This window comes from Papio anubis, chromosome 15, assembly GCF_008728515.1.
Source record: "Papio anubis isolate 15944 chromosome 15, Panubis1.0, whole genome shotgun sequence".
NCBI lineage: Eukaryota > Metazoa > Chordata > Mammalia > Primates > Cercopithecidae > Papio > Papio anubis.
This window is the reverse complement of record NC_044990.1, coordinates 9,969,263-9,996,688: the sequence shown is the minus strand read 5'-3', so window position 1 is coordinate 9,996,688 and position 27,426 is coordinate 9,969,263. Positions and strand designations below refer to the sequence as shown.

At 47.5% G+C, this 27,426-nt stretch overlaps 1 long non-coding RNA gene across 2 annotated transcripts in view; it reads left to right on the top strand.

The window, feature by feature from the left end:
* Positions 1-639: 639 nt before the first annotated feature.
* LOC103879142 overlaps positions 640-27,426 on the top strand; it is a 52,974-nt gene continuing 26,187 nt past the window's right edge. Inside the window, exons 1-4 of one of the 2 annotated variants that reach the window (XR_004178636.1) lie at positions 640-944; positions 1,794-1,938; positions 4,014-4,236; positions 4,464-4,596. This is a non-coding gene — a long non-coding RNA (uncharacterized LOC103879142). Of the gene's footprint in view, positions 945-1,793; positions 1,939-4,013; positions 4,237-4,463; positions 5,849-27,426 lie in introns of those variants that run through there. The other variant, XR_002518276.2, reaches the window with a different exon arrangement.

Genomic DNA, 27,426 nt, shown 5'->3' with positions numbered 1-27,426 from the left:
GCATAGGGATCTGTGTGGGTGATGATGTGTGTATGCACAGGGGATCTATATGGCTGATGTGTGTGTGCATGTGCACAGTGGATCTATTTGGTTGGCTGTGTGTGTATGTGCGCAGGGGATCTGTATAGTTGACTCCATGTGCGCACATGGGGTCTGAGTTTGTGTAGAGGTGCATGTTTGTGTACCTGGAACTGTGAGGGTATGTGGGGTGTGGTGGAGGTGTGTGGGTTGCTTTGGAGGGGGTATCTGTTCTGTGGTGGGTTTTGTGGGGTGATGTGAGGAGACGAGCTGGGGTGAGTGATGCAAAGGGATCTGTGGAGTATGTGTTGGGCTGTCTGCCAGGGTGTTGGGTGTACTTTGAGATGCTTTGGGGTATGTTTGGGGGTACCTGTGAAGGTGTCTGTGTGGGTGTCAGTGGGGATCTTGTGGGTGTCTATGTGGTGGTGCGTGTGGTTTGTGAGTTGTGTTGGTGAGGGAGATTGTGGGGTATCTGTAGGGTGTCTCTGGAGTGAGTATAGAGTTCCTATAAAGTGAGTGTACAGGTATTCATGGGATGCCTGTAGGGCATCTGTGAGGGTCTATGCATTTGGGTTTGGGGATTTTTGTGGGGTGTTTCTGGCTATCTGTGGGTCTGCCCTGTGGGCAAGTGCCTGTGAAGGTGGTCTGTCTACCTGGGGAGTGACTTCTGTGGCTTTTCTGTGTGCTCTGCCTGTGGGTAGCTGTGTCTGTGAACTTAGCTCCATGAAAGCAAGAAGCCTACGAGAATTCCACCAGGGGCAAACCTGGCCTTGGCGCTTCACTGTCCTAGTGTGTGTCTGGCCCTCCCATTGCTGGCCAAGGCCCACAGCCACCGCAGACGACCTGCTGATGCCTCTGCTGAAAGCAGTGGCCACTGGCCAACAGCTTGGCAAGAGTGTCAGCTCCCTCCCGAGATGAAATCAGAGGTGAGTCACTCCTGATCCCAGCCTGTATGGTCACTTGCTATGTGGCTCTCACGCCGATTCCCAGGGCACCTGCAAACATCCCCGTGGGTGTCCCAGCCTGTAAACCATGCACCTGTCACCTCCAGAACAAATGTGTTGGGGCTGAGGAGGGAGTGCGTCACGCCCTTTCCTGACATCTTCCAGATGATGTAAAAGAGCAAGAGGCACTTGAATTTCAATCCGCTGTTCTCCAAAGGGATGCATCCCCTCCCTTGAAGGGAAATGAGACGTTTCAAAGATCGCACTTTAAATTTTACCCAGAAACTTAAAATAAACCAATGATTGTTCCATTTAGAAGAATCCCGGGTCTCCGCATCCACAGACCATCGTGGGTTAATTGGTACTTATATTTGATGTACAGCGTTGGCGCTTGGTATGAACCATTAGATCCTTTCAGCATCTCCAGGAGGCAGCTTGCATTGCTCCCAGGGAAGCTGAAACTGAAGGAGGCCACACTCCTGCATCCCAGACCAGCCTTATCTGCATGGGGTGCTCCCGGGCCCCTCCATTCAGGGGGTCTCCAAGGCCCTCGGGATTTTCTCTCAGCTGGCTCATTCCAGGGGTGCACACAGAGTCCCAAGCAAAAGCAGCTGCTGGTGAGGAGGCCAGCAAGTGAGCTTCTCGTGATCCTGAGCAGTACAGCTGCACTTGCCTTGAGGGCAGCGAGATGCTATTTTAAGCCGCCCTTGAATTGCCATCACAAAGTGATTTTAGCCAGTCTTGCCTTTTGTTTGAAAAGGGTATCATTTTGCTAACTTCAAAGCCAAAAGCCAAGGGTGTTTATTCCTTACCGTTTCCTATTCATTTCAGGAAAACCGCCTCTAATTTCCAAGAAGCACACAGGGAGCCACTTCTTTACTGCTTGCTCCTGCAGGGTTTTGCTCCCCCAGTTCCGCCCTGCAGGTGCTGGTTTGCCTCCTGAGTCCTGTCCCCAGGACATCCTGCGCATCTCCTGGTGAGTGAGCTGGGGCACTTCTCCTTCTGGATACACCTGAATTACCTCATTCGCATCTCAAGGCTCTCTGGGAGGAAACGTGGTGCAGGAACTAGTGTCTTCGGATTATGAGGGAGGATGTGGAGGCAGAGGTGAGGAGTGGCAAAAGCCAAGCTGTGGGAAGCCTTTGGGCAGGAAGCGGAGCTTCGGGCTCCCAGGCATGTCCTCTCAATCTCTCCCATCGCCCTCAGCAACAAAGCGCTGAGTGTCTCCAAGATACGAGGTGCTCTTCTCTCCAGCAGTGTAAGATCTGTTGGAAAGATGAGACACATCTACAAAACCTGACCATGAGGGGGTGACTGAGAAAGGCCTTGGGAGGTGCCGAGAAGGAGCATTACAGAAGGAGACTGTGTCCTGTGATCCGGGAGGCTTTTCGAAAGCAAGGGGATTCAATCTGAGCACCAAAGAGGAATTTGAAAAGCTGGCATGGAGGGAAGGACACATTCTCGTTGCACAGTTTGTAAGACAAGATGCTGAGGAAGGTAAGCACAGGCAGGTTCTGAAGAGAGCCCACTCCAGGGCCCATGAGGAGGCGGGCTTCAGCAGGCTGGGCTGAGGCAGACAGGAGCGGAAAGAAGGTAGGGGCTGGGTGCAGTGGCTCGTGCCTGTAATCACAGCACTCTGAGAGCCCAAGGCAGGAGGATTGTTTGAGGCCAGGAGTTTGAGACCAGTCTGTGCAACATAGTGAGACCCTGTCTCTACCAAAAAAAAAAAAAGAGTAATTAACCAGGCACAGTGTCACGTACCTGTAGTCCCAGCTACTCAAGAAGCTGAGCCCAGGAGTTCAAGGCTGTAGTGAGCTATGATGGTGCTGCTGCACTCCACATTCCAGTCTGGGTGACAGAGCTAGACCCTGTCTGAAGGAAAAAAAAAAAAAAAAAAAGGGAAAGAAAGAAAACAAAAGGGAGAGGCAGCAGGAAAAGAGAATACAAGAATTCTCTGATGACAAAGCGGCTTTCACACCATAAGCAAAAATTCCCAGGGGACATACAGTGTGTTGTTTCCTTGACATTTTATTTTTTAGGGTATGTGGCAAAGACTGGTAAATTGTTCACTGAACCCATCTCCCTTTCTGTGCTGTTCAGCTTCCCCAGCTTCTGTGGCAATTAGGGTGGCCATGTGACTGACTTCTGGAGTATGAGCAGAAGTGACGCACAGCACTGCAGGCATAGCACGTAAAATCACCCTGCAGGACTACCCACTCCGTCTCTTCCCCAGAATGCTGCCTGCGCAGAGGACCCAAAGCCCTAGGGGGGAGCCTGGGTCCCCGAATCACCCACCAAACATATGCAAGGAGCTGTTATATGAGCAGAAAGTAAATTTCTACTGTGAGAAGTCACTGAACTTGGGAGTTATTCGTTATAGCAGCTTGCCTGCCCTAATACAGACTGATTAATACTAATATGGTATATCCGATTCTCTCAACACTTTCTGTTTAGCTGAAATGTTCATCCTGACATTTGCTATGACTAGTTTAGGTTTCATTCCTCTATCCCCTGAACCGGGTAGAATGCTCTGTTGTACTCAATGCACCAACTCTGGAGGTCCACATGGTATTGCACCATGACAGAAGAATAGCGGAGTGAAGCTGGGAGATGGACACACCAAGGGGAGCGAATGTGATGTTACAATCCGAGAAAATTAGAAAGGTGAAGAAAAAGCAAATCCCAATTCTAAACCATCTTGAGAACCTTTGCTAGTTTATTCCTTTACCCCATGGCAACAGTTACATAAAGTGATTATGTCCTTGCTTTAAAAAAGTGCTATTCCTCTTCTTTTGAAACTACATTTAAACTTCAATATTTACCTTGATAGTTCACTTACAGGTGCCAGAAGCAGAACGGTCACACATCCCTGCAACACAATTTAAAAAAGAAAAGAAAAATAAATTTCTTGCAGAAGTAAAAACACAACATATTCCATTTACTTCCCACACACTAAAATCTTGTCCTCTCTCAGTAGAAACAACAAGCAATATTTTTCTGTGTAAAAGGAAGTGGAGAGTTTTCCAGGCTTCTCTGTTTCTCCCCAAACAGATGGGCTTTCACATTCAAGAGACACTGGAGCTGCCATAACCTTGAGTGGACGTGAGCTTGGCCAGATTGCACTGTCCAAATGCCAGGACCCAGGGCCCTGGGAAGGTCCCTGATGCATGCGGCTGTGCTCTTGGAGGATCTTGGTCACTCCAGCACGTTTCTTGCAGCAATCTGCACTTGGAACAGCATTTGATATGGAGGGAAACACTAGTATAATATCAAGGTGTGTATACTTGCAAAACTTGCTGTCTCCTGTGTGAAATAAATTCTGCTAATTTGTTGGTAGGAGCTAGCTTAGTATTTTTTTGGTATCAATGTGACTGGAGACTATATCCCTCAATAAGTGTCAGGCACTGGCTCTGAACTAGCTAAATGCTTTGCATGTATTATTTCCTTAAATCCTCACAATAATCCTATGGAGTCAGCAATTTTATTATTTCCATTTTACAGGTGAGGAGACTGAGGCAGAAAGAGGTTGAATGATGTGCCCAAGGGAACAGAAGTCATGAGTAGCAGAGCTGGGCTTGCTAAACATCGTGTGGTCTTTGAGCTCAGGTCCATCAGTGCTGGAACAAGCTATGGTGTTAGTTGAATTCACAGTAGGTCATGTCATTTTCCCACCAAACTATCTCAGTCTGGGTACAAATAAAATCTCAGCCTGCTGGGTTTTTATTTTTTTTAACCTCAGTATGACATATACCAAAAATTCTGTGTCAAGTGTCTTATGTAAGATTTTTCCAGTGCATAACTATTAATGGGAATTGCATCAGCATCATTGGGTTCTGTCACTTTTTCATGCCATTATAGCACCATTTAGAAGTTCATTTAATTTCAAAAAGTCACCATATACTGTTCCCTTCCCTCCATGTCTCTCTTCCTTAGCTAACGTGTCATTTTCTCACTTCACACTCCCTCATTAGAGCCTGGCAATCTGGCTTCTCTCCCTGATCCTCCACTGACATTTTTCTCACCACTGGTTCCATTTCTAATAAATAAATCACATGGGGTTTTCTCAGTCTCTCTTCTTCCTCAAGTTCCCTGAATGTTCAGCTGCTAATCACCTCTTCCCTCCAGACATCCCTTCTCCCTTGGCTTCTGCTGGCTCCTTTCCTCTCTGTTACCCCAACACTTCCTCCCTCCAGTGCTCTTCGAGTCTTACTGCTGAGCTGTCTTCCCTAAGCCAATGATATTCATGACTACATCTCTCCCTGAATCCCAAACCGGGATTTGTGGCTTCCAACAGGATGCTTGCACTTGCCGGAACTTGGCTGTTCTAAAGCCACCTCACTCTCAACATACTCAGCATCAAACCTTGGGCCTTAGCTTGGCCAGCCGGGAAGCTGAGCAGCTCCATTTGCTTGCAGCGCCTTCCATTCTCTTGGTATGCTGGGATTGGGATCCTACGCTTGGAGCTCGATAAGAATGATTGGAATGTATCTAGCCTAGTGTCTGGCATGGAAAAGGTGCTCTGTAAAACCATTTTCTCTTTCCTTTTCCTTCTGTCTCCTACCCAGTGTTTATGGAGTCACCAGGTCTGTTGAACATGGAAGGAAATGCCAGCTTTATTCAGTTCCATCCACTCCACGGCCACTCCACTGACCCCTGGAATAGTATGAAGCTTTTGAACCCATCTCCCAGCCCGCATTTCTCCAGGGAACCACCCTGTTCACTGATACCATGGCTATCACTCTGCAGCTTTTCTGCTAACCAAATCACAATGGAGCCCTGTTATCAGTTAGATTAAATCAGGGCCCTTCAGCTTGACTTTCAAAGCGTTCCATCCATGGGGCCTGTCATTCGTTCAACATTTCCGCCCCCACACACGAAAATGAGAGCTCTTTCCTTTTTTTATACTGAGTCTTGCCTGTCACCCAGGCTGGAGTGCAGTGGCTAGATCTCGGCTCACTGCAAGCTCCGCCTCCCGGTTCACGCATTCTCCTGCCTCAGCCTCCCAAGTAGCTGGGACTACAGGCCACCGCCTGCTAGTTTTTGTATTTTTAGTAGAGACGGGTTTCACCTCGTTAGCTAGATGGTCTCGACCTCCTGACCTCGGATCCTACTCGCCTCTGGCCTCCCAAAGTGCTGGATTATAAAGGCTTGCTTCACAAGGCCCCGCCGAGTTTTTCCTTTTAGTCCACCCAGTGGCCCCACCTCTTTTCTGCCTGCTGTCTCTGTGTCTTGCTCAAGTTGTTCCATTTTGCAGATGCACTTTCCCTCCCCAGAGTTTGTTTCCTTCAGGATCAAGCTGACCCACAAAGATGGTCTTGCTCACTCAGTCCAAAATGTTCTTTATTTCTTCTGAATTCCTCTAGCGTTTACAGTCAAGATCCCATACCCTCTGACTACCGCTAATAGAATCCGCTGGGTTCTTACTGTTGTAAAGACTGTTTCAATCACTCCTGAAAATAACTTGGAGAGAGATATGTCCACCTGTTCTCGCCAGTGAGGAAACTGAGGCTCACAAGGTGAACATCTCAGAATTGCGTCTGGGATTTGGTTCTGAAGACCACATCCTCACTCCTCACTGTGCTAGATTCTCTTGTATTTGTTTCTTTTCGTCTCCCAATAGGATTTAATGGCACAGATCATTTATTGTGCTGTTTTGTTGCTTTTCCAATGGGCCTAGCTAAGGACTGAGAACACGATATTCATTTGATAAACACTCACTGATTTTGACTTCTGACTTCCAGACTTAATAATATTGTGACCCCCAAAAGAGGTAGGCAATTTATGTAAGCAGTGGTCACCAAAATTATTTAATAAATAACAGATAATAATCAGCACCACGCCAAAGTGACCAGTGATATCCAGGTGACAAACTGCCTAATCTTGGCTGTCTCCTTCCTTTTCCTCCTTAAAAATAAGAAAACCAAGGTAAAACGCCCAAGAGCTCATTGCTATTCTGAAATCATTTTGCTTCCAACTCTTATTTAAATCATCTCAGGGGTTTTGTTGACATTATCTGCCAAAGATTGTAATTCATCTTTCCAAAAGGAGAGAAGCATCAGCTCATCAAACAATGCCCTTCCTTCTACAGACAGCTGAGGTCTGAGGTTCTCTCCCGACTGCCAGGGCTAGTGCTCGCTACCAGGCCAGCTGCCTGCGCAGGGCCCCTGGATGCATTTCTAAAGGGTCATATTTACAGTGTCGGATGGCTGGGCACTGTGGAGCTTAATGGGATTCTTAATAAAGGCAGCCTTCATTAAGATGGGAGTACAGGCAAGGTGCCCTTGCTTTTGAGGAAAGCACGACCCAGTGCAAGACGGATGCTCCCCCTTGGCTTGGAAATCACGCGGGTCAAGTGCCTTGTCATGCATTAACAGCTTTTTAAGTTCCTAGGCAGATTAAGAGGAGCGGTGTAGATAAATGAAAGAAGAGGAATCATGCGATCTGTCTTGGTAGCATAAACATTGAGACACAGCAGCTGCATTTAAACATAGCAATTTGCTAAATGAGTGGTTGGCAACTTTCCAGATGGCCAGGGTGACATAGGGCTTGGATGAATCCTTTATTCAATCATGCATCTGTCTAGACAGAGACATTGAAGGCCAGGTTACAGCCACTGCAGCAGTGGCAGCAGCGGCAGCAGCTTTGAAACCCTTATATAAAACATGCTCAGTATTGCCTGTGAGGCAGCTTGGCCACAGATCAGCTGGAGAGGGTGCGGCGGCATGGTGTGCGTGCAGCCTCCAGGAATGCCGTCTTCTCAGCTGAATGACGGCCGGCTTGGACCAGGGGCTCTCTCTGTGCCCATCTTCCTACTGTGTCACTTCACACACCGACCCGAAGAGATGGGTGGCTGACCTTAGGGGGCTAAGAGCAGTATCAGAGTAGAAAGCAGCAATACTGGTTGTGTTTTATGTCCCTTTTTTAAAATGTGCACTTTAAAATCATTTCACATGTGTTTTATCTTGATTTTTCTAGTTGATTTAAAAATTCCCTAAGTAGATACAAATGTATGCTTAGCTTTCAGCCATGACCCTACTGTGCCTTCCCTTTTCCCTACTCCTAGCACTCAATTCAGTCTTGGATTGAGGACTTTGTTAGAGATGATACCCTGAAGTTAGTGGCTGTAGAGGCTAGTGGGTAGACCAGATGACCACTCAGCCCCAGTTCAACTGACTGATTTAAACCAAGTCAGGTAAACTGGAGGCACCTGATGGGACTTTGGCCTGACTCTAATAAAACAGGCAGCCAGAGGTTTGGCTGGGCTGCAACAGGGACTTACGGGAAAGGCAGCTCTACTGGTTGGTTTCCCTCTGGCAAGTTGTATCTCCAAGCCTATTTTATTTTTATTCTTTTATTAAAAGGTTTCCATAGGCAAGGGTTTCACTGTGTTTTCCAGCAGCCATTCGAGTGTTGTTACTGGAACGTTCTAATCGGTTAGTAAGCAGCTCTGCCCCGCCCCGCCCCTGGAACCCTCAGGGCCAGCCACGATTCTTCGCCCTCCACACAGAGCAGCAGCTTCCCTTTACTTCTGACTCATGAGGAGCATTTTAACCTGATGAATCACCAGCAGCACTTCCTGTGACATTCTGGGGAAAACTACAGTTTGCTTAGGAAGGACTCTGAAACACTTCACTTGCTGCGGTGTTTGATCTGCACGGGGTGGAAAAATTTCAGTTCTGCTCTGTGTGGACACACCGAAGCCTTCTCACCAACAGCTCCTGAAGTTTGCTATCATCAGGGCTGGGTCTACTCCACAGTCAGCCTGAAATGAACGAATTAAATGAACAAGGCTGTCCCCGGGAGGATACAGCATGTCCCCCCACTGATCTCACGCAGATGTCACTCCCTTTGGAACTGTTCTACTCATTTGAGCCACAAAGCACAGAGAATTAGCTCAGAGATGATGTTCTCAATTCTCCCAAAGGTGGTACCTCACCAGCGCCATTCTTCAGGTATAGATAAGAAACAAATCCATACATATGAGAAATGCTTTAGGGTGTGATCGGCCTAGACTTTATCAGTGGAGGGCTTTGACAGCAAGAGTCCAGGCAAGGGTAGGGGAGTTGCCCAACTACCTAAATTATGCCACAAGGTGAGAACAGTGAAGTCACTGAGCACTGGAACAGTTCCAAATTCATTCAAGTCCTGGCAATGAGGAAACAGCTCAGAAAGGGTAGAAAAGTCAGTGTTTTAACCTTCTACAGAAACAGTTCTCTTAGTATGTCGAATGTAATGCAGATGAATATTATCGAAAGATCTTCAACTGCATGATCTAGGGCCAGGTATGACAAATCTAAAGCTGCCCCAAGGACAGTCACGCACCTTTGTGGCATGTGGTGACAAACCAAGTTCCCCTGGCCGTTGTCAGCTATTGCAGAGGTGGCTTTCCTTATGCTGAGTATGACTGGGCTCCTGATTGCCAGGATACATGGCAATTAAGAAGCGTGCAAATTGTGAAAACCTTGAAAACCAAAAGGCGATTAGGTGACAAGGCAGGCAGAGTCCGTGCTTCTGCTTTATAAATAAACTTGTTTTTTCTCTTACACAAAACCTGAGGTTATGCTAGATGCCAACATGAGCTCCTTAATGCGACGTTCACGTTAAGCCTTTTTATAATCTAACGAAAATTTGATTTTTAAAATGAGCATCAAACGAGGCCTGAAATATTGTTTGAAAATGTCACGACTTTTTAACATTTAAATATAGCTTTACACAGAGTCACCCTTGATTGACATTTTATTCCATTTCAGGGCTGTTAATTAAGAACCGTAGACACTAGCAGCAAAGATTAAAGCAGCAGAGGCCGAAAACTTCCTGAAATAAAATGCAGCCCTGATTTGCTCAGAACCCACATCAAAGCGGAAGCACGGATCCTGGCTCATGCACCTCTGGTCCACTAGGGGGCAGTGAATGATCGCGCCTCCAGCGGGCGGGCTTGTTCTACATCCACCTGAAGTGTGCAGGCCTTTTACACAAGCGAGCTGCGCTGCCACCAAGGCAGGTGTAGGGAGTAGCCAGTTATTGCTACTAACATAGTATGCCAGAAGGATGAAGTGAAATGATTATTTGAAAAACTGAAAAATGAAAAAAGTTCATTTCTACCAATAAATTTGCATAAGGAACAGGTGGTGCTGCTGTACATACCCGCGTCCTGTTGCCTGGCTCCTGGTGGAGGGCAGTGACCAGGATAGGCTGCACCCAGAAGGGCAGCCGGGGAGAGGGGTAGAGCCAGGGAGCCCCGTTTACACCGTTACTGGGGCTGGCAACTACCGGGCACGAGTGACCAAGGCGGGCTTCTCCTGCTCATCCTGTCCTTGTGAGGGGGTCCATTTGGGGGAGTCCCAGGCCTGGAAGCGGCGCAGCACACATCCAGGGGCACCATCCGAGCCGTAGGCTGTGTGGATGATCCCTGGAGCTGGGCAGTTCCCAGATCATCCCCGCTCCCACCACGTGGGAGCTGTAGAGAGAAAGGCAACACTTGAGCAAAATTAGGAACTGGGACCAGCTGGATTTCAATGTCTGTGTGTTCCTTTCTCATTCTTCTTCTATCCCCGCCTTGATTCAAGAATCTGGTGCCCTCCTGTCTTTGTCCAGTACAAACCTGTTCTTCTAGGATATCCGTCATTCACCTTCCATCGTGTTTGTATCACTACCTCCCAAGGGAATTTGCATTTAAGCCTATTTATTTATTTTTTGAGACAAGGTCTCCCTCTGGCACCCAGGCTAGAGTGCAACGGAGCAATCATAGCTCACCACAGCCTCAAACTCCTGAGCTTAAGCGATCCTCCCACCTCAGTCTTCTGAGTAGCTAGTATTACAGGTGCATGCCACCATGCCTAGCTAATTTTCTATTTTTTATTTTTTGTGGAGGCAGAGTCTTGCTAGGTTGCCCAGGCTGGTCTTGAACTCCTGGCCTCACGCAATCCTCCTGCCTCAGACTCCCAAAACTCTGTGTTTACAGGCATGAGCCACCTTGATTGGCAAGACTTATTTTTAATTCTGAAGCAAAATACAGAGAAAAGGTTTCTTCCTCCTGGCCCTGATTAACAAGAATCTCCCCTGCAAACGGGAAGGAAATCAGATGTGCCATTTCCCCCAGCACTCTGACTTCAGTGATTTTAGAGTGACTCTGTGTTCCTAGACCCATTTCTTCGCATAGTCACCTGGAACATCTATCTCTTTCATTTCCTCGAGGGTCAGTGAAGCCTTGTGGCAGGTGCACAGGCTATGTAGATCTGCTTGGGTTCAAATCCCAGCTCTGCCACCTCCTAGGGGCATAACCTTGGGCAAATTGCATAGCTGCTATGAGCCTCCGTTTCCCCATTGTCACAAATGGCATGGTCATAACCACCTCGTGGGGATGTCGTGAGGACTGAACGGAAAGCACTAAAAAGAGCACAAGGGCAGACAAACCAGCACTCACACCTGCTCCCTCGGCATGGCTTGCTCACCAACGCCGCATTTCCTTTTCCGCTTCTCTCTTCGTTCTGCCTCCGCTTGAGACACAGATGCTCCTGTCCTCGTCCCTCCCCCTCACTTCTCCCTGAAAGGATGGCAGATGGTCTTCTGGCCCCTGACTCAGCGCCTTCCACTCTCCTTCCACCCTCCACGCCTACCTGGCCATCGCCATAGAGAATCAGGTACTTGTCAGGATCCACGGAACTAAAGCAAGGAATGCAAAAACAAAACCCATCTTCAGACATTAAGAATGACAGACTCGTGTGTATGTGTGTGTGTGTGTGTGTGAGTGTGGTGTGTGTGTGTGTGGTGGGGAATCCGACACATGTCCTCTGTGTCAGGCCCGTGTTCTATTTGTAGAACAGTCTTGGAAATAGACACTTGTTTACTTTGCCCGGATCAGGAGTGATTTCAGATTCTCTTCATTTAATCGTCTACTTCCACTGTGCAGATTTATAATTAAAATAAGAAACTTATTTATAAAACCAGAGTGGGAGCTGAGAGATGGCTGCAAGGAGCTGCTTCTGCTGTTGAGGCCTCTGTGCAGGAGGCTCTAAGTTACACTGGGAGGCCTGGAAGGAGTTGCAGGGACCTCCCAGACATGGCCACAGATCTCTCACATCGGAGAGGAGGGACAGGGCTGTTGGTACCCTAAACCCAGCATATGAGGTGGAGAGTGAGGACATTTCTCTCAGAGAGAGGCTGGTTTGCATGAGGAATTGCTGTGACCCTTTGCTTTGGGTAGGCACTTTGAGTTTGGGTGCCACCGGCTGGTGCCAGGACCAGGGTAGGCAAGCAGCAATGGAGGAAGTCTGAAGTATGTGTGGGTCTGGCAGGATGGTGGAGACGATGGCAGGCGGAGGCGAGAAGGAGGCCAGGAAAGAGAAGAAGGAGTGGGAGGAGTGGAGAATGAGATGGCCAGAAACAAGTGGTGTGACCTTTTCCAGTGACCCCACAAACCTTCACTGATGTCTATGAAAATCACAGAATGATTTGTGACGTTACGGTTGAACCTCTTGTCAAAAACCAGGGAAGGGGCTGAACGGATGCAAGAGGTGGAGGCCGTGCCAACTTCTGGAAATTAACATTGCCATGGTAAGGCTTTGACGTTGTGTGATGTTGTGTAGCTACATTAAATTTAACGCTTAATCCGTCAGTTTATATGGGACTTATTTGTTGTATTTTTATTTCCAAAGACAGAGGAATCCTCTAGAAATATTTCTTTCTTGTGTCAGTATGAGAAATCTGCATGTCTTTTAAACACATGAGTTATTATTCTCTCACAGACACTCTGAGGCCTACATTGGATGTTGTTTCCTTCTTTTTTCTGGGGTTATGGGACCTCAAAAGGAAATGTGTTTTTCATCTCTAAAAATTGTTTAGGGTATTATGAAATATATTTTCTTCATTGACTTTATTTTCATATATGTGTGTGTGTGTGTATATATATATCTCCATACCTCCATTCATAAATGTGTGTATAAATATAATCTTTTATTCTATTCTATATAAATTTCTGGAAGTATTCCCAAATCCTTTTTTAGACAGTGTTGTTATTAATAAGCAAAAACATAAATAAATAAGTTTTACCTGTCCTAGAAGTTCTGACACTTTAATCTTTTGCTGTACAGAAATATTCCTCAAGTTTTGTTGTAGTCAATTCTGCCCTGACTTCTGGCTTTAGAGTTCTGCTTTTGCAAAGGACTTTCATCACCCATGTTGTTATGAAGATATTCTCCTATATCTTCTCCTCTATATAGTTGTAAAATATTGAGATCTTTAATCTAGCTGGAATTTATTTTGATATATACTATTGTATAGGGACTTAACTGTTCCCTAAATAAATAACCAGCAGTTATTTGTTAGACTGTTCCGTCCCTAATTTGAAATGTCAGTTTTGTCAAATATTTTTTTCCATGTAAACAGGTCTGTCACTGACCTGCTTGTCTCTTCTTTGCCCCAGTATTTCACTGCTTTTGTTGACTGTAACTTAACAGCATGGTTTACTATCTACAGTTCAAGTCCTTCTTCAATTTAAAGCAATTTTTTTTAGACACTCCTCTGTTGCCCAGGCTGGAGTGCAGTAATGCCATCACAGCTCACTGCACCCTTGCACTCCTGGTCTTGAGCGATCCTCCCATCTCACTCTCCATAGTAGCTGGGACCACAGGTGCATGCCATCACACACGGCTATTTTTAAAAAAATTTTGTAGCGGAGATGGGGTCTCTCTATGTTGCCCACGCTGGTCTTGAACTCCTGGGCTCAAAGGATTCTCCCACCCCAGCTTCCCAAGATGCTGGGATTACAGGTGTGAGCCACTGCACTCCACCTCTCTCTCATTCTTTTTCAACATTTTCTTGGCCGTTATTGCATATTTACCTTTCCAGATGAACTTTAGACTCAACTTACTAAGCTCCAAAGCAATCTCATAGAGATTTTGATGAAAATTTCATTGAATTTGGCATTTAATTTTGGGATATCTTCCCAATATCCAACGTACTCATCCAGGAACATAGATACTTTCCATGTATTTGGACTTCCTTTCATGTTTTTAGAAAGGTTGTTATTAAGGTTATTTCTGAGTGTATTTAATAATCTGCCAGTCAATTTCTTCTTCAAACACAGAGGAAGTGGGAAAGATTGTAAAAAGTCAAGTTCCCTGAGGCCAAGAAGTTTCATCATGAAGCCATATTCATCTGCAAAGATTTGACAACTTTTTCCCAGCAAAGACCAATTCAGTCCATGTGGGATATTGACATTATTAGCTAAGAAGGTCTGGACAGTTGAGTAGGTTACAAAAACAAACAAACAAATATGTGTTCTTCAGGAAGACAAATATTTGAGGCTCTCTGATGAGCTATCAAAAAGACCTGTTAGGACCAAAATTTTTTCTCTATATCTCACATTTTTACAGATTTTAAACAGAGAGTTGAGCTTCTTGCACACCATCCTTCTCCTCAACACTACTCTGTTCATAACTCTTGGTGATTTTAAAAGCCATTGTAGATAATCCTTCCAGTTTACTGGTTTCTCATGTCTTTCCCTTTACATCTCCCAGTGGTCTTGTCTCCCACCCAACTCCTGCCGCTCACAGCCATGGTCACACTTGTAGTTTTTGTCAATAGTGTAACGGGAACCCCTCCAGAATCTCCATTTCGAACATTCTACCTCCAATATTTCCTCCAATAATTCTACCTCTAATATCCTCCACACTCCGGCTCCAGCAATGGAACTTTCAGCCCCCTGGTCCTCACACATGCTCGCTATCCCTGGCCCTCTCCTGCCTCATTTTCCTTCTTACTTGGCTGAAACCCCATGACTGATTATAGCCACTTCCTCGTGTCCACCCTCAACTCCCTTGCTTTCTCTCTTTTTTTGCTCTCGTTTGGCAAAACATCACCCCTGCTTAATTCTGACTTTCCACCTACCTCAGGCCCGAATTCACGTGAAAATGTGGCTGGAGACAAACCGCAGAACTGTGCTGAGTGGTCTGACTTCAAATTCATGACCACAAACCACAAATAGGTTCTCAATGTTTCCTGGCAGCCGTCTGTCCTCTCCCACTTTCCAAGACCATTTTACTTCCTCCTTTCTCTGCAAGTCTCCAACACCTGTTCCCCAGTTCCCATTCTCAGATGAGACCTTGCTTCCTAAGTCACCACGAAACCCAAGGCCCGGATTCCTCAGGGTAACAGTCGTTCACCTTTGGCTGCTCAACATCCAAGCCACATGCCATGATCAGCCTCAGCCACTATCACAGCTGGTCCTGGAGGCCACAGGGCTCCCTCTCTTGGACCCAGTACTCCCACTACTCCCTCCCCAACTGATATGGTTTGGCTGGGTCTCCATCCAAGTCTCATCTTGAATTGTAGCTCCCATAATTCGCACGTATTGTGGGAGGGAGTTGTGGGAGATAATTTAATCACAGGGGGCAGTTTTCCCCATACTGTTCTCATGGAAGTGAATAAGTCTCACCAGATCTGACAATTTCATAAGTGGTTTCCCCTTTTGCTTGGTTTTCATTCTCTGTCATCTGCCGCCATGTAAGATGTACCTTTGGCTTTCCACCATGATGGTGAGGCCTCCCCAGTCACGTGGAACTGTGAGTTCATTAAATCCCATTTTTAAAAATAAATTACCCGGTATCATGTATGTCTTTATTAGCAGCGTGAGAACAGACTAATACATCAACTACATGCACTCACTTCTGTGGCCTCCTGGACTTCTGAGTCCCAGTCACCACGCAGCCAAGCTCAGGGCTGCAGCCTCACTCACTCACTCCCAGTTGGATGAATGTTGGTGCCTAGCACAGTGCCTGGCAGAGCCAGACACGCCCCCAAATCCATTCGTTCCTTCATTCTGCAAATATTTACTGAATCGACACTATGTGCCCAGCATTGTTGAAGGCCCTTGGGATATAGGAGATAAAGCCCTTATTATCATGTCACTTATATTCTGATGAGGGGAGGCACATCATAAATAAATTACCAAATAAATAGATTGTGTGTCGGGTGATGGAGAGTGCCATAGAGATAAATAAAGCAGGGTATGGGCTGTAAGGAGCTCTAGGCCCGGGTTGGGTAGTGTGGAGAGTGTATCTGCGTAGAGGTGGTGAGAAAAGGCCTCTTTCAGAAGGTGACACTCCAGTGAGCCACACGGCAGGGACAGAGTGGTGTGAAAAAAGCACAAGGGAGGAAGATTTTCCCCAGAACTAAAACAAAGCCCCCCTAGGTTGGGGAAAGGTAACCACTAGGAGAGGAGCCACAAGAAACAGGGAGGAAGAGAGGGCAGTGGGTGTCCAGTCTCAGCTTCCCAAAAGGGCTGCTGGGGGCAGTGAGTCCCCAAGGAGGAGTGGCTGTGTGGGCTTGAGGCAGACAGTGCCAGGGGCAGCCTTGTGCAGAGTCTTGGCTCAGAGACAGCCATAGGGCCCAAAGTCCCTGTGTGGCTCGGAATGAAGATAAGATTCCTTCCATCATGGGATCCCAGAACCATTGCACAACATCGGTGAGGGAACCCCCGAAATGACTGATATTACGGTAGGTGGTGGGAGCTCAAAATAAAAGTGAACTTGAGTTTAGGAAAGTAAAGCAAGTTCTATTTTTTGCATATCTGAAGTTAGAGACGGAGATTCACGCTTGCTACGTTACATTAAAATCAGGCACAACGCACAGCGGTTGCATCCCTGGTGTATCTTTTAGGAATCTTTGCCCCTGGATACTGGCATATTTTTCTCACAACAAGGCTTTTGAAAATGGAAAGAGTTGCCCTTCAGTGGAGATCTCTGCCCCGCTGCTGCTCACCCCGAAAGGAGTCTCCGATCTGGCTTCAAAGCGCAAAACCGCTGACTTCTCTAAGATAGACTCCGATGGCACGTCTGCCAAGAAAAAATCCCAGAAATGCATCCTCCCTGAGGAAGGGAGCCCAGAAATTATTCATATCACTCTGCAGCTCTGGCAGGAGACCAGATCCTGGGAATTAGTGGCGTCGGAAACGTTCCAGTGTGCTGCAGCAACAGCAATACACTTGGGGGTCGCAGTCTAAAAAGACGGAGCTTTGCAAAGAGGCTATCTTTGATTTCTTTTTAAGATGCAAAGAGGCCCAGTTTAAAACTTATTATTTCCTTCTTTCTTCAGGAATTTCTCATCTCTAGCTAATCTATGTGTCGGAATATGGATGAAGGGAGCAAAGGACACCATCTCATTTGGGAGTCATGGGAAGCAAAAGGAAGTTTTACCGAACTAGCTGCAGCTGGGTGATCCACAAGAGCATTTTGTCACATCTAATAACCTGACATTTTCCACAGAGCTTAGGACAGAGCTCCAGACGCGGGGCATGTTCGCATATGGACGCTGGAAAGAACCAGGGAGCCAGGGAATTGGAGAGGCCCAGCGATGTTTGGATTGGCTCCAGATTTTGTTTCTTTGAACTTTCCTCAATTTCAAAGCATTTATGATAAGTGAGTCCATTTCTGACAGATCTTGGTATTCCAAATTCTAATGATCTTACCATCTCCGTATTGGAACTGCTTTTGATTTTTTAAAAGAACCATTTTTTTTTTCTCTCTCTCTCTGGAATGCAGTAGGATAAAGCACAGAACAAATCTCTCGGTTTTCCCTTCAAAATGGAGAGAATCATTGACTCCCAGTTATGTAAGGTGGCAGACATAGGGATGGATGAACACTGTCTACAAGGGACAAATTGGTATTTCTTTTTAGGTATGAAAAAGGGAAGGATCAGTCAGATTATAGATCACCCTGAAGGGTCTCTAGTTATTGATGTTAGATTCTTCTCTTCCAGACATCAGCCTTCCAAATAAAGTAAATGGCCCCTCAATGCTCTCAACTCATAACCCAGCTAAGGAAAGAACGTAGGCCATTTTTACTTAGTGTGTGCTTGACTTGAACTCAATTGATTGTGCTAAGTCAGTGAAGGGCAGCTGAGATTCCTCTCGTTTGTTAGAAAGCTCATTTGGGGCATCATGGTGATTGCCACATCTTGAGAGAGCCAGCCAATGTCTTCATATCAACTTGGATGAAAACCAGAAAACAACGGTGACACCATCCCTTTTGCAACTCAAGGAAGTTGGGAGGAAGTGCAGGTCATCCGTGTCCAGAAAGGCCTTAATGCACTGGGATAGGAGCAGGATTCCATCATGATCTGTTGAGGGTTGTTGAGCAAAGCATAATCAGATCTGCCCAGAGTATGTGGGCTTAGTTGCAAAGAGGAGAGACAGGGGGCAGTGAACTAATCAGCCAGGATGTGTGTAAAATGATGGGAATGCACACTGGGGCTGGGAGTACAGAAATGAGGGGACAAAAGCCACAAGAGGAGGTCAGTGGTTGGAAGTGGAAGTTCGGGAGAGGAGGCACCCACAGAGAATTCCAAGGTTCCCAACTTGAATGATGAAATGGAAGCTGATCCAACTCATGGAGCTAGAAAACGCTGGAAAGACTGAAGGATTTGCAGGGAGCACAGTTATGTTTTGGCATTCCACGTTGGAAAGGCCTGTGGGACATCCTTGTGGACATGCCCCTGGTGTTGAGAGGGCAGAAGGCAGGCAGGGGCCTTCAGTGGAGATCTCTGCTCTGCGATTGCTCACACAGCAAGGGAGGGATCCCCCAGCCTGACTCAGGGTGGAACCATGGACTTCTCTAAAAGAGGTAGACTCCAGTGGCATCAAGAAGTGGGCTTAAGTCATGGCCGAAGCCATGAAAATGAAAGGCCATACTTAATACTGGGAGAATGTGGTTCACAGGAAGGCCAAGGATGGCACCTGAGGCAGAGGAGGGGCAGTTCAAGCAGAACCACTGCAAGACACTGTTCCAAAAGGCAAGGCGAGACAAGTGGCATCTACCGCCTTTGATATAAAGACGGCTCAAAAGAGGGGGAAGGACTTGCCTTTTAGGAGTCACTGTGAGAGGCAGGGGGTAGTAAGGCAGGGCAGGGGTGGTGTCGTGGCACGTGGGAAAGGACCGGGGCATGAATGTCAGGAGGCCCTGTGTGCAAGGTGAGGGCAGCTCCCACTCCAGCCTTTGCTCCAGCTGTTCCTCTCTCCGGGCTGCTCTCCCCAGGTATCCCCGTGGTCCCCTGGCTCACCCTCTTGCTTCCTTACGGTCTCAGTTCGAATCACACATTCTCATTGACCTAGCCACCTCCCTTAATACTGCCCCTGACAGCCCAGCCCTTCCCACCGATGGTCACACAAGTGCATCCTTGGGCTTACTTTTCCTTTTTGTTTGCTTTTATCACTTTCTAACATACTATATAATGTATATCTTTATAGTAATTTAATTTACATCTTGATAATATTTTTATAACATACTATATAATTTATATCTATTAGGTTGGTGCAAAAGTAAAACTGCAATTACTTTTGCACCAACCTAATATAATTTTCAAAATATTTCTAACCTACTATATAATTTATATCTTTATGATAATATATGACATTATATAATAATATCTTTATATATATATCATATTTATTGTCGCTCTCCCTCTACTCAAATGATCCCTCCTTGAGAGCAGAACATCTTATTTCTTTTGTACATCGAAGGTTTCCCTGCACCCAGAAGAGCGTCTGGCTCTCAGTGGTCCCCATACAGTATGAATGAACGTTGCTGACTCTAGATGTGCTAATGTCTAGAATAGAGATAGAAAGAAAGCACTCTGGAGGCCCAGAAGAGGAAGGAATTAATTCCAGATTGGAGGACCGGCAAAGGCTCCATGAAGACTGTGACATCTGAGTCAGATCTTGGGGACCGGTAGGATTTTCATGGTCAGAAGTGGATGCTGCATGGGCTGTGACCGCGCTCCTGACTGGGGAGCTGCTCGCCTGTGCGGGGAGAGGTGAGCGGCCCAGTGGGCTGGAACAGGAGCTCCTTGAGGAGCATGGTCGGGGGCAGAGTGCAGGCCGGAAGGGATCTCCATCCACAGTCCCTGCTGCGGGCTTGGACATGTCTGGCAGACTTCAAAGCAGAGACCGTGAGAAGAGAGTTGGATATGAGGCTGGAACCTGGGAGAAAGATCTGCGCTAGAGATACAGCCTTGGGAACCACCTGCATACCGGTGGCATCTGGAGATCACCAGAGGGAATGAGAGTAGATGGAGAAGAGAACCAGGATAGAAGCCAAGACACTCGAAGGATAAGAGGTCAGGGAGAAGGAGAGGAACCAGCAAGGATCAGCTAGATCAAATGATGGCTTTCATCAGAGGAGCTCAGATAACTGACAGCAGACCTTCAGCATGGTGTCGTTGGTGGCCCCGGAAAGAGCGGGCAAGGGAGCTTGGTGGGAGTAGACAGGGGAGATGGCGTGTGGATGATTCTGTTCCTTTTAAGAAGTTGTGCTGCAAGGAAATGGGACATTGGCTGGCCGATAAAAGGGAGATAGAGAAGAATTTTGTTTGTTCGTTCTATAAGGAAGAAACAACAGTATTTTAATTACCTAATGGGAATGAGGCAGTGGAGAGTGGAAAGGATGGAAAGGATGGAAAGTGAAGGGAGATTTGCAAGAGGGCTCTCCTTGAGTGGGCGGGAGACGCTGGGATCTGAGATGGAGTGGAGAGATTTGCTGTGAATGCAACGTGGAAAAGCCATCTGGTGTAGCCAACCGGAGTCCGTGGTCTGGGTGTTGGTAGGCACAGAGAGGGGTGGGGGAGTGGAAGCCAGTGGAAGTTCCTGCTGGATGGTTTTGATGTTCCCAGTGAGGTGGGAAACAAGGCCAACAGCTGGGAGGAAGACGCAAGCCGGACTGGCTGGGGATTTGGGAAGAGAGGAGGAAGAGCGGAATTACAGACTTGGCATGAGCACACTCAGGAGTGGTCGCTGACTGCCTGGGGGTCTCAAGGGCCCACCGGAGTTTAAAGCAGCCCCATCGCGGGCTTGCATGTGTCCCCCAGCTGTACCCATGCCCTCTCTTCACTGCTCTAATCTCCACTCCTCACTCAGCCTTTGACCTCGGTGAGGTCTAGTGCGCATGGCGTGCTTAATGAATGTTTGCTAAGTGGAACTGAGGTCTACAACACTACAGGAAGGGCCAACGAAAAGGCAAAGGCAGACAGCTGAGGACATCCCCAGGTAGGCTAAGGGGTAAGGGGTGGGGAGTAGGGCGGTTTTCGGGGTCCTGTCCTCTCTCCTGGCCCTTTCTCTGCTACTGTGGTGGGTATGGTGTTGGAGAGAGGATGAGGGGTAGAAGAGCAAATGGAAGGGATCTTAATGCTCATCTCACTTAAACTGAACAAAACTGAATGGCCTCATTGGCCACCCAGATCTGGAGTGACCTCTGGCCCCTCGGCCCTCAGCCCTGCACCTCTAGCCAGTAACAAATCCAGCTGACTGGACCTCCTGAAAAGTTCCGGGATTGTTTCCTTCCCTACCCCAGCTGCTGTTTCAGCCTTTTTTTGGCTCCTTCAGCATTTCTTATGTGGATCATAACAATAATAACAATTGTTACTATTTACTGAGCACTTACTATATGCCAGTCACTAGCTAACTGGCTTTTACGTTTGTCCGTTCATTGAGTCCTCAAAAGAAACCCCTCATTTTGCAGATGAGGAAGCTCAGGTCCCTGAATGTCTGCAGTACTCTCCCCATCAGTCTGTCTGTCTGCTGTCTGATCCATCCCCCCATCCCCACCAGCGTGAGTGTCCTTAGACATCTACTTAGAATGTGCACAGTGTTTAGGTTGCAGAACAAAGTCCTTGGCAGGGGCATAAATGACCTTTCATTAGCAAACCCTGACTGTCTTTCCTGATCCTCTCCTGCTTCTTTCATTCAAAGGGGCCCTTCACTCCAAAATAAGTCAGCTTTTCCAAATAATTCAATGCCTCCCAGCCCCATTCCAACCCTATGCCCACTGCTACCCACCATGCTCATTTGGCTCCTATGGATTGAAATGTCCTTTCTGTCCCTTAGCCTGCCTCCCTGTTGTCCTCCAACCCCACCGTGACTGCCCTGGGAGGGCTTTGCTGACAGCCCCCATCGTTCTCCCAGTCTGAAGGGATGTTCCCCCTCTCTGGGTCCCCTCACACCCACTGCAAATCTCTACCCAGCTCCCAGTCCCCACATGCCAAGGTGGGTTGGCTTGTCTGTCTCCCTGAGGTGGACATCCTGAGGAAGCAGTGTTTTAAAATCTATTTTAGAGCTCATTTCATAGCCAAGTAGGACTCAAGATACAAGCATTCTTTCGACACAGAACAGAAGAGGAATGTCTCTAATTTAGAAGTGAAGCCGGCCGGGCGCGGTGGCTCAAGCCTGTAATCCCAGCACTTTGGGAGGCCAAGATGGGTGGATCATGAGGTCAGGAGATCGAGACCATCCTAGTGAACATGGTGAAACCCCGTCTCTACTAAAAAAATATAAAAAAATTAGCCGGGCGAGGTGGCGGGCGCCTGTAGTCCCAGCTACTCAGGAGGCTGAGGCAGAAGAATGGTGTGAACCCGGGAGGCGGAGCTTGCAGTGAGCTGAGATCGCGCCACCGCACTCCAGCCTGGGCGACAGAGCGAGACTCCGTCTCAAAAAAAAAAAGAAGTGAAGCCAGTGTCTATTTGGTCTCTCACTGATATGTTTTTTAAGAAAATGCTCTAAAATTTTAAGTTTTTATTGCAACAAATGCCCTGGATTAGGTTGATGTCATGTCCCCTAGGAAAGTAAACTTTTTTTCTGTTGTTGTTAGTTTATTTTATATTCAACGAGGGCAATGTCTTGCCCTGGTTAGCAGACAAATTAGCAGTAGGTCAGGCTGGGATAAAAAATTACTTATTTATTAACGTATTTATTTGTGTAGTCGAAACATAGTTGTTGAATGCCTTCTTATGATCCAAGAGCTCTATTAGGTAGGTACATTTATCACTTATCAAAAACAGTTCTCTTGCCTTTTTGCTTTATTTTTTATCTAAAATTTTTAAGGCTGAGGCATGCCTTGGAGTCTGCAGTGCTGTGAAAGCAACAAAATAGGAGTTGTATTGTATCTGAAATCATATATTAAAGGTAATGATAGAGTGAGCGCCACACGTGGTAATTAGCTTACAATGTGCTCCCACAAATGCACTCAGACACCATGATTAGTGCTCCCTGGAGCCTTCAGCCCCTGAAACTAGCGATCATGGTTCTCACCAGAACTCAACTCTCCCAGGGTATTATGATAAATACCATGTTGGTTCTAATATTGCTCTAAGTGTTTAGACCTGGGTGTGAGAGGGGATGGCGCGATGAAATGGAGATAAAACACAAAGCTTATGCTTTGGTTGCTTAGCCAGAAATCGGTAGGGAATGAGCCAGTCACCCTTCAGTGAGGTTTTAGGGTGACATAGGGACAAACCCCCCCAGCCCCTTCCTGCACATATATGTGCCCAGTCTGTGGGAGTTATAATGGGTTGTAAGTGCTGTTTCAAACTGATATTCTATTGGGTGTGTCTACAAGCTTAACAAGAAAGAAAGAAAAAGAAAGAGAAAAAAGAAAGAAAGAGAAAGGAAGGAAGGAAAGAAAGAGAGAGAGAGAGAGATTTAGTCTCCACTTCACAGGAGCAGAGAAGCACCCTGAGCCTCACTCCTAGCTTCCCGGGACAGCCCTCTGACAGACGCCAGGCCGCAGATGAGGGGCTGTCAGAGAATGACATCATCAGCAGACAGGGCCATTGGCTGAGGAGACCAGTGTGGAGACAGTACTATTGGCTCCAATCCAGACGAGGCCCTCGGGAAGGGAGGGTGGTGTGGTTGGAGTGCACCACCTAAGTCGGTAAACATGCAGGGTTGGGCCTGAATGCCTTGGCCTCCCCCAACAAATCCACGTGTTGAAGGCCTAAGGCCCCGTGCGACGGTCTTTGGAGACATTGCCTTGGAGTTGATGAGGTCATGAGGAAGTGGCCCTCATGTAGGATTTGTGTTCTTACAGGAGACACCAAGGAGCACTCTTTCTTTCTCCTCCCTCTCTTTCCTCCTCTTCTCTCTCTGCCCTCACTCACTGAGGAAGGGCCACATGAACATGCAGTGAGAAAGTGGCCATCGACGAGCCGGAAAGAGTGCCCTCGCTGGAAACAGAATGGGTGGGCACCTTGGTCTCGAATGCCCAGCCTCCAGACTGTGGAAAAACAAGTGTCTGTTGTTTAAGCCGCCCAGTCTGTGGTGCCCTGTAGCTCCAGCAGACAAATACATTCACCAAATTGTGCACACCTCCAGGTTAGGCATCCTGTGTGCTCAATCCACAGCAAAGGGCACACACACAGCTCCAAGCCCCAGGAGTCGAGGGGGCAGAATAGGGTCCTCATGACTGCCTGGGTCCATGGTATCCCTAGACCTGTATGAATTTGGAATGCACCATCCAGCCCCACCTGGTCAGGAGTCCATGTAATCATGATGATAATGAAAACCAGCATGTGTAAAGCCCCTTCTGCATGCCAGGGAGCGACTATCACAAGAACGCCTCCCAACCATGCAGGAGGTGAGTACTGTTTTTATTCTACCAGTTTCACAGACAAGGAAGCTGAGGCACAAAGCATTCGGACAACTTCCTGGGACTCCAAGTGAGCTTTGACTTCATAGTCTAAGCCTTTGCTTGTTCAGTTATTTAAGAAAATACTGAACAGCTATTATGTGCCATGCACTGTCTAGGCTTATAGTGGGGAAGAAAGCAGATGTGGTTTCTGCCCCCATTGTGTAGTGAACAGGACCTCCAATAGACAATTCACCATCTATACTCATGGCCTATGCTACACACAATAAGGAAAGGAACAGGGTCATGGGGATATAGTTAGATGAGGCATTTAGGAAAGGATGGTCAGAGGAGGGGAGGTTTCAATCAAGATCTGAAAGGAAAGGCTGGCGTAATGTCTCAGACAGAGGCACAGCATGTGCCAAGGCCCTGAGACTGGAAAAAGCTGAGTGAGACAGGATCTGAGTGAGCCTGGAGCAGCTGGCGCTCCCAAGTCAGGAGAAGATTGGAAGGCAATGGGTCTCGCTGGCTTTGAGGGCCAGATGTGGGGACAGAAGCCCTGGGGGCCATCAAGCATGGTTCCTGCCATTTGCAGCACACTAGGATTAGAAAAGGAAAGGGTGTCCCGCATGTGGAGTTCCTGCTATTGGGTGCTGTGTTAGGGGCCTTATCTACAGCATGCATTTCATCTCAACCACAGCTCGGGGAGGCCAGTTGTATAAGCTCTGTTTTGCAAGTGAGACACCTGAGGTTGAGAATGAAGACATGACTTGCTCAGGTCCCCAGAGATGAGTAAGAAGGCTGAGAAGGGAGCCAGACCCCTCAGGCTTTGGAGCCTGCATGAGTCCACCACTCTGTCCTGCCCTTCCCAGAGCCCGGGGCTGCACTAGGAGGAGCCCAGATGCCCTGATGCTGGATGCTGGGGTCTTATGAGGGTGGTTACAGGGTAGATGCAAAGTGCAGAGGGGCTGGGAGCCTGGGCCCCGTCAGGACATGGGGAAGCTGCAGCACCACCTCCAACCTTTGTCATGGGGTGCGAGTGGGCACTGCCCTCTGGATAGGAATCGGGGTTTTGGATGGGCTGGGGAGGAACGCGGGGTCCCATAGGGCAGGAGCTGCACGCCAGAGGGGAGAGGGCCTCCTTGTCTTATGCGAAACGTGCTCCAGGGCAGGGCAGGGCAGGGCAGCTGAACCTGGCTTGTGTCTCCTGGGCTCTGCAAGAACCCACTCAGTGACAGTTTTGCTTTTCAATCATTTCCTTCTAAATCCATTAACTTTTTTCTATATTTCTCAATATAAGAAATGATTGATAGGAGAGAGATGAATGAGAGACCTATTTCGCTGCAATTGTTGAGCAGCTAAAAGAGATTTCTATCTCATCCGGAGAAGGAGGAGGAGGGGGAAGGGAAAGGCAAAATGAGCCTGGACCTTCTCTTCGTCCAGTTAAAGAAGAATTTCTGACTTGGTGAATCCACAAACGTTCCCTGAGCACCCACCACGCACCAGTTGATATGTAGGTACCAGAGAGTAGACAGCAAATCATAAGGACCTGGTGTCACCCACAAATGACTAAGGACCTGCACACTGGTGGCCGCAGCTCAAGGCTGAGGAATCTCCTGACGACACTCACTTCTGCTTATGATGGACATTCTAGGCAATCTTCACAATGACGTGTGAGCTGGAAAGCGTGGTAGGATTGTAGCAGGACCACCTGCTCTATGAGACTTATGGCTCGTTAGGAACCAGGTCTTATTCACTTGTGCATCTCCGTGTTCAGCAACATCAGGGCATAGTGAGTGCTTAACAAATGTCGTTGGACGGATGGCTGGGGTAAGGGACAGCACAGGGAACAGTATGGAGGCGCCAGTGTTTGACGCATTGAGGGTTCCCTGTTCAGTTAGGCTAATGCTTCCCCAGCCTCAAGGCACAGCAAGGCAAAGACTGGGAAGGCAGAAGGGATGTGGGTGCCTCAGAAGGGTTTGGACGTTGCTGTGTTGGAGAAGGAACTGGTAACTGTTAAGAAGCAGAGTAATGTGATCACGGTTGAATTTCAGGAAATGAATCCAGTCTCATTTAAAACAGAAATTAATTTGTAACCGCATGACTCTAAAAATAATTTCACCTCCCTGGTTTCCGTGTCCTTGCTGGATGCAGGAAGCTCCCTCTTTGCTGGGCACAAAGAGGGAGCTGTTCCGTGGTTGTGACAGGCTGCCTGGAACCCTGACATTTACTGATTGAACACAGCTGCCTCAGGAGAGCGGAGGCCAGGTTCTAATGTCCAGGGGCAGCCGTCTACAGCCAAGCCTGCTGGCCCTGCAGACAACTTTCCTTGCCAGCAGTCCGGCATCATAGGCACAGCTTCCAGGCCACCAAGCTGACATTAGAGAGCTCCTACAGCTGGGTTTCATGGTGCCTGTTTACAAATCAAGCACACTTGGAGTAGACTTCAAGCTTCCCACTTCACCTCTGTAGAAATACTTTATATTCCACAAATCCCACAAAACAGAGGCACCCAACAATGGCCTAGCAGGGTGGAGCTTGAGGCCTCCTTCCCAGCTCTCCCCATTTGGGAATATTTCTTTGGCCTGGTTCTAAATCTGCCCACAGGGCGGGTCCTTTTCCACCAGGAGGCTAACACAAATTTCAACCACCTGAGCTCTGGCTTCCAGCAGAGGGGTATTCAGATCCCAGCTAAGCACTCAGTGCCCCCATCTGTGAAATGGGATCATAACAGTTCCTGCCTTATAGGAGAGAGGTGAGGATTAAATGAGATGATGTGGGAGAAAGGGATCAGTCCAGTATCTGGGGTTTGCGGTGTGCTCAGGATGTGAGCTGCTGTTTGATGTTGATAATATGAAAAGGGTTAGCTCTGCAAAGTGGAGGGTGGAAGGCCTCTTTCTCTACACTAAAGGATTCACTTGGTGCCTCCCTAATTCCCCTCTTCCTAAGCTGCAGTGCAGACCCCTTCCCTCCTATGATAACTTGTCTATCTTGGAGCTGATGAAAAGAATAATTTTGTGGGTGTGAGAAAAACAACTCACTGCTTTGACTTGTTCACACAGGCACTCTCAAGTCC